This window comes from Dunckerocampus dactyliophorus, unplaced genomic scaffold, assembly GCF_027744805.1.
Source record: "Dunckerocampus dactyliophorus isolate RoL2022-P2 unplaced genomic scaffold, RoL_Ddac_1.1 HiC_scaffold_22, whole genome shotgun sequence".
In the NCBI taxonomy this organism is placed as follows: domain Eukaryota; kingdom Metazoa; phylum Chordata; class Actinopteri; order Syngnathiformes; family Syngnathidae; genus Dunckerocampus; species Dunckerocampus dactyliophorus.
Genome location: NW_026559858.1, coordinates 170001 through 177500, shown reverse-complemented (window position 1 = coordinate 177500; position 7500 = coordinate 170001).

Sequence of the window (7500 nt, the reverse complement as noted above, 5' to 3'; positions counted from 1 at the left end):
AGCGCCCTCACGCTGCGCGGTTGCCTGAGGTTAAGAGAAAGGGTGTTTCCGGACTTGCCTGCCGCCGTCGCTGCTTCCCACGCACCTTGGAACCGCCCAGGCGGGCACCTGTCCCGAGAGATGGCGGCGATGCGGGGGCCGAACCGGCGCGGCGCCGATGGAGGACAACTGGGTCAGACGGGTCGTCTCGATCTCGCTACCGATAGGTCGGGCAGAGTGCGACACGCGTGTGACGAGGGGACGGCGAACCGCTGCCTCGGCAATCATCGGCTTCACGGGTGCCATGTGCACTTGCCCATTGAGGCCAACCCGCAGGCTGGAGGAGCCGTCCGCCCGAACACCGGCACCACGGCCGGCCGGCGGGGGCCCTCCAAAGGCGGGTCTGGTTTACCGCTAGGTCAGTGGGGGCTCAGGGGGTTGGGGTGCGTGCGAGCGCGGCCGGGTGGGGGGCAATGGCCCCCCGGGTGGCCGCGCCGGAGGTGTCACTCGCCTCCAGTGAGCACTCGGCTCCTCTCTGTCGGACACCCGGAGGTGAAGCGCGGGCCCTGCTACCGCGCCGGAGGTCCCACTGGCCTCCAATGAGCACACTCGGCTCCTCTTTGTCGGACACCCGGAGGTGAGGCGCGGGCCCCTCTTACCCGCGCCGGAGCCTCAGCTTGCCTTCCAGCGAGCTGGGCTCCTTTTTTATTTTCTTTGGAGTGGGCCACCCGGAGGTGGAGAGCGACCCGCAGACGAAGCACGGCCAGGGGCCGCCGGATGCCGCCCATGGCGGGCGCTCCCACTCCTCTGACACCTGCGAAGCAGCAAAGTGCTCCTTTTCGATTCCTTCCGCCACCCGGAGGTGGAGCGCGGACCCAGCCACCGCGCCGGAGCGAGCAGCAGCCTCGCTCCGAGTGTGCGCCCGCAGACGAAGCACGGCCAGAGGCCGCCGGATGCCGCCCATGGCGGGCGCACACACTTTTCTGACACCTACGAAGCACCCAAGTGCTGCTTTTTGGGATTCGCCACCCGGAGGTGGAGCGCGGACAAAGCCACCGCGCCTAGTGTGCACCCGCAGACGAAGCACGGCCAGAGGCCGCCGGATGCCGCCCATGGCGGGCGCACACACTCTTCTGACACCTTCGTAGCACCAAAGTGCTGCTTTTTGGGATTCGCCACCCGGAGGTGGAGCGCGGACAAAGCTACCGCGCCGGAGCGAGCAGGAGCCTCGCTCCGAGTGTGCACCCGCAGACGAAGCACGGCCAGAGGCCGCCGGATGCCGCCCATGGCGAGCGCACACACTTTTCGGACACCTCGGATTGGCCACCCGGAGGTGGAGAGCGACCCGCAGACGAAGCACGGCCAGGGGCCGCCGGATGCCGCCCATGGCGGGCGCTCTCGCTCCTCGGACAGCTCCATCGGCGCAGCATGGCGCTCGCGGTCGTCATTACCCGCTGGCGAGGCGCGGCCAGGGCCGCCAGGCGTCGCCTATCGCGTGCGCAAACTCCCAGCAAGCACCAACGTGCTCCTTTGGATGTTGTCATCCGGAGGTGATAGCGCGGCCCGGGCCGCCTGACGCGGCCCATCGCGGGCGCTCCTCGTCGGACACCTGCGTCACACAGCCTGGGTGCCAGCTGTGGAGTGACACTTGGAGAAAAAGAAGCACAAGTCACTCATATAAAAGTTCCCGTTCCCTTTTGTTTGTGTCACGCTTGGAAATGCTTGAGAGGTGACACTTTGTCAAAATTGCAGCTGGTGTCTCATCATCATCATCACCGCTGCTCATCAGCCTTCCTTGGATGCCTGCCATGCACGCGGCCCAACGGGGCACTCAGATGGGGTGGGCAGCCCGGACCGCCTTGCGCGGCCCAACACGGGCGCCCAGGGGGACGCGGAAACCCGTTTTAGAAAATAACCTCCAGGGGTTTTCCAAGAGCGGCACAGCCCCAGCTCACGTCCGTGTTTCAGTGCGTCAAAAGCGGATTCAAAAGTGTGCTTTTCTCGGTACTTCCCCTGGAGGTCAGTGTTTCTAAAAACTGGGTTTCCGAAATCGTGCTGGAGGTGTTTTGGTCAACCAGGAAAAATGGCATTTACGGGAGAGGGTAAAGTATACCCCCCCCCCCCTCTCGGCTGATTTACCCTCTCCCGTAAACGCGTTTTTTCCTGGTCGACCAAAACACTCATTGACTCCCATTCATTTGACACTTTGTCATTTTTTCAGCACTTTTTTCGCGCATTGGGTACTCCGCCCATTGACTCCCATTCATTTGACACTTTGTCGTTTTTTCAGCACTTTTTTCGCGCATTGGGTACTCCGCCCCATTCACTCCCATTCATTTCACACTTAGAAAAATCATCCGAGCGGCTCTCCACGCATTTTATAGCCGCTTTGGGGCTCCAGCCGCCTCGGCCTTCATTTCTGACTAGGCTCGTGTGGACTTTGTCGTTTTTTCAGCACTTTTTTCGCGCATTGGGTACTCCGCCCCATTCACTCCCATTCATTTGACACTTTGAAAAATCATCCGAGCGGCTCTCCACGCATTTTATAGCCGCTTTGGGGCTCCAGCCGCCTCGGACTGCATTTCTGACTAGGCTCGTGTGGACTTTGTCGTTTTTTCAGCACTTTTTTTACACATTGGGTACTCTGCCCCATTCACTCCCATTCATTTGACACTTTGAAAAATCATCCGAGCGGCTCTCCACGCGTTTTATAGCCGCTTTCAGACTCCTGCCGCCTCGCCTGCACTTCCGCCTCGGTCCGTTAGGATTTAGGCCTTTTTTCAGCACTTTTTCTCCGTTCCTCCGGGGCGACAGCGGCTCTCCACGCATTTTATAGCCGTTTTCAGACTCCTGCCGCCTCGCCTGCACTTCCGCCTCGGTCCGTTAGGATTTAGGCCTTTTTTCAGCACTTTTTCTCCGTTCCTCCGGGGCGACAGCGGCTCTCCACGCATTTTATAGCCGTTTTCAGACTCCTGCCGCCTCGCCTGCACTTCCGCCTCGGTCCGTTAGGATTTAGGCCTTTTTTCAGCACTTTTTCTCCGTTCCTCCGGGGCGACAGCGGCTCTCCACGCATTTTATAGCCGTTTTCAGACTCCTGCCGCCTCGCCTGCACTTCCGCCTCGGTCCGTTAGGATTTAGGCCTTTTTTCAGCACTTTTTCTCCGTTTCTCCGGGGCGACAGCGGCTCTCCACGCATTTTATAGCCGTTTTCAGACTCCTGCCGCCTCGCCTGCACTTCCGCCTAGGTCCGTTAGGATTTAGGCCTTTTTTCAGCACTTTTTCTCCGTTTCTCCGGGGCGACAGCGGCTCTCCACGCTTTTTATAGCGGTTTTCAGACTCCTGCCGCCTCGCCTGCACTTCCGCCTCGGTCCGTTAGGACGTGGGCCTTTTTTCAGCACTTTTTCTCCGTTTCTCCGGGGCGACAGCGGCTCTCCACGCTTTTTATAGCCGCTTTGGGGCTCCAGCCGCCTCGGCCTGCATTTCTGACTAGGCTCGTGTGGACTTTTTCAGCACTTTTTTTGTGCATTGGGTACTCTCGCCCATTGACTCCCATTCATTTGACACTTTGTCATATTTTCAGCACTTTTTTGGTGCATTGGGTACTCTCGCCCATTGACTCCCATTCATTTGACACTTTGTCATATTTTCAGCACTTTTTTGGCGCATTGGGTACTCTCGCCCATTGACTTCAATGCATTTACTGCAACTCCTGCCTGTGTCCGCCAGAGGGCGTCTGGCTTAACAGCGGCTCTCCACGCTATTTCTATTCGCTTTGAGGCTCCAGGCAGCTCGGCCTGGGTTTCTGAATTTCTCCCTTGACACTTTGTTACTTTTTCACCTTTTTTCTCATTTCATCCAGGGACACAGCGGCTCTCCACAGACTTTCCCGCGGCCCCTGGGCTCCAGGACCCTAGGCATGGGTTTCTGAATTTCTCCCTTGACACTTTGCCATTTTTTCACCTTTTTTCTCATTTCATCCAGGGACACAGCGGCACTCCACAGACTTTACAGCCGCCCCTGGGCTCCAGGCAGCTCGGCATGGGTTTCTGCCTAGCTCCCTTGACACTTTGCCATTTTTTCACCTTTTTTCTCATTTCATCCAGGGACACAGCGGCTCTCCACAGACTTTGCAGCCGCCCCTGGGCTCCAGCCAGCTCGGCCTGAGTTTCTGAATTTCTCCCTTGACACTTTGCCATTTTTTCACCTTTTTTCTCATTTCATCCAGGGACACAGCGGCTCTCCACAGACTTTCCCGCGGCCCCTGGGCTCCAGGCAGCTCGGCCTGAGTTTCTGAATTTCTCCCTTGACACTTTGCCATTTTTCCACCCATTTTCTCATTTCATCCAGGGACACAGCGGCACTCCACAGACTTTCCCGCGGCCCCTGGGCTCCAGGACCCTAGGCATGGGTTTCTGCCTAGCTCCCTTGACACTTTGCCATTTTTTCACCCTTTTTCTCAATTCATCCAGGGACACAGCGGCTCTCACAGACTTTAGAACCGCCCCTGGGCTCCAGGACCCTAGGCATGGGTTTCTGAATTTTTCCCTTGACACTTTGCCATTTTTTCACCCTTTTTCTCATTTCATCCAGGGACACAGCGGCTCTCCACAGACTTTCCCGCGGCCCCTGGGCTCCAGGACCCTAGGCATGGGTTTCTGCCTAGCTCCCTTGACACTTTGCCATTTTTTCACCTTTTTTCTCATTTCATCCAGGGACACAGCGGCTCTCCACAGACTTTGCAGCCGCCCCCGGGCTCCAGGCAGCTCGGCCTGGGTTTCTGAATTTCTCCCTTGACACTTTGCCATTTTTTCACCTTTTTTTCTCATTTCATCCAGGGACACAGCGGCTCTCCACAGACTTTGCAGCCGCCCCCGGGCTCCAGGCAGCTCGGCCTGGGTTTCTGAATTTCTCCCTTGACACTTTGCCATTTTTCCACCCTTTTTCTCATTTCATCCAGGGACACAGCGGCACTCCACAGACTTTGCAGCCGCCCCTGGGCTCCAGGCAGCTCGGCCTGAGTTTCTGAATTTCTCCCTTGACACTTTGCCATTTTTTCACCCTTTTTCTCATTTCATCCAGGGACACAGCGGCACTCCACAGACTTTACAGCCGCCCCTGGGCTCCAGGACCCTAGGCATGGGTTTCTGAATTTCTCCCTTGACACTTTGCCATTTTTTCACCTTTTTTCTCATTTCATCCAGGGACACAGCGGCTCTCACAGACTTTAGAACCGCCCCTGGGCTCCAGGACCCTAGGCATGGGTTTCTGCCTAGCTCCCTTGACACTTTGCCATTTTTTCACCTTTTTTCTCATTTCATCCAGGGCAACAGCGGCTCTCACAGGCTTTAGAACCGCCCCTGGGCTCCAGGACCCTAGGCATGGGTTTCTGCCTAGCTCCCTTGACACTTTGCCATTTTTTCACCTTTTTTCTCATTTCATCCAGGGCAACAGCGGCTCTCCACAGACTTTCCCGCGGCCCCTGGGCTCCAGGACCCTAGGCATGGGTTTCTGCCTAGCTCCCTTGACACTTTGCCATTTTTTCACCCTTTTTCTCATTTCATCCAGGGACACAGCGGCTCTCACAGACTTTAGAACCGCCCCTGGGCTCCAGGACGCAAGGCATGGCTTACTCTCGCCCATTGACTTCAATGCATTTACTGCAACTCCTGCCTGTGTCCGCCAGAGGGCGTCTGGCTTAACAGCGGCTCTCCACGCTATTTCTATCCGCTTTGAGGCTCCAGGCAGCTCGGCCTGAGTTTCTGAATTTCTCCCTTGACACTTTGCCATTTTTTCACCTTTTTTCTCATTTCATCCAGGGACACAGCGGCTCTCCACAGACTTTGCAGCCGCCCCTGGGCTCCAGGCAGCTCGGCCTGGGTTTCTGAATTTCTCCCTTAACACTTTGCCATTTTTTCACCTTTTTTCTCATTTCATCCAGGGACACAGCGGCTCTCCACAGACTTTGCAGCCGCCCCCGGGCTCCAGGCAGCTCGGCCTGGGTTTCTGAATTTCTCCCTTGACACTTTGTTACTTTTTCACCTTTTTTCTCATTTCATCCAGGGACACAGCGGCTCTCCACAGACTTTCCCGCGGCCCCTGGGCTCCAGGCAGCTCGGCCTGGGTTTCTGAATTTCTCCCTTGACACTTTGCCATTTTTCCACCCTTTTTCTCATTTCATCCAGGGACACAGCGGCACTCCACAGACTTTACAGCCGCCCCTGGGCTCCAGGACCCTAGGCATGGGTTTCTGAATTTCTCCCTTGACACTTTGCCATTTTTTCACCTTTTTTCTCATTTCATCCAGGGCAACAGCGGCTCTCACAGACTTTAGAACCGCCCCTGGGCTCCAGGCAGCTCGGCCTGGGTTTCTGAATTTCTCCCTTGACACTTTGCCATTTTTTCACCTTTTTTTCTCATTTCATCCAGGGACACAGCGGCTCTCCACAGACTTTCCCGCGGCCCCTGGGCTCCAGGCAGCTCGGCCTGGGTTTCTGAATTTCTCCCTTGACACTTTGCCATTTTTCCACCCTTTTTCTCATTTCATCCAGGGACACAGCGGCACTCCACAGACTTTGCAGCCGCCCCTGGGCTCCAGGCAGCTCGGCCTGAGTTTCTGAATTTCTCCCTTGACACTTTGCCATTTTTTCACCTTTTTTCTCATTTCATCCAGGGACACAGCGGCACTCCACAGACTTTACAGCCGCCCCTGGGCTCCAGGACCCTCGGCCTGGGTTTCTGAATTTCTCCCTTGACACTTTGCCATTTTTTCACCTTTTTTCTCATTTCATCCAGGGCAACAGCGGCTCTCCACACACTTTAGAACCGCCCCTGGGCTCCAGGCAGCTCGGCCTGAGTTTCTGAATTTCTCCCTTGACACTTTGCCATTTTTTCACCTTTTTTCTCATTTCATCCAGGGACACAGCGGCTCTCCACAGACTTTGCAGCCGCCCCCGGGCTCCAGGCAGCTCGGCCTGGGTTTCTGAATTTCTCCCTTGACACTTTGCCATTTTTTCACCTTTTTTTCTCATTTCATCCAGGGACACAGCGGCTCTCCACAGACTTTGCAGCCGCCCCCGGGCTCCAGGCAGCTCGGCCTGGGTTTCTGAATTTCTCCCTTGACACTTTGCCATTTTTCCACCCTTTTTCTCATTTCATCCAGGGACACAGCGGCACTCCACAGACTTTGCAGCCGCCCCTGGGCTCCAGGCAGCTCGGCCTGAGTTTCTGAATTTCTCCCTTGACACTTTGCCATTTTTTCACCCTTTTTCTCATTTCATCCAGGGACACAGCGGCACTCCACAGACTTTACAGCCGCCCCTGGGCTCCAGGCAGCTCGGCCTTAGATCCCGCCTCGCTCCGTTGACACTTTGCCATTTTTTCACCTTTTTTCTCATTTCATCCAGGGACACAGCGGCTCTCCACAGACTTTCCCGCGGCCCCTGGGCTCCAGGACCCTAGGCATGGGTTTCTGCCTAGCTCCCTTGACACTTTGCCATTTTTTCACCTTTTTTCTCATTTCATC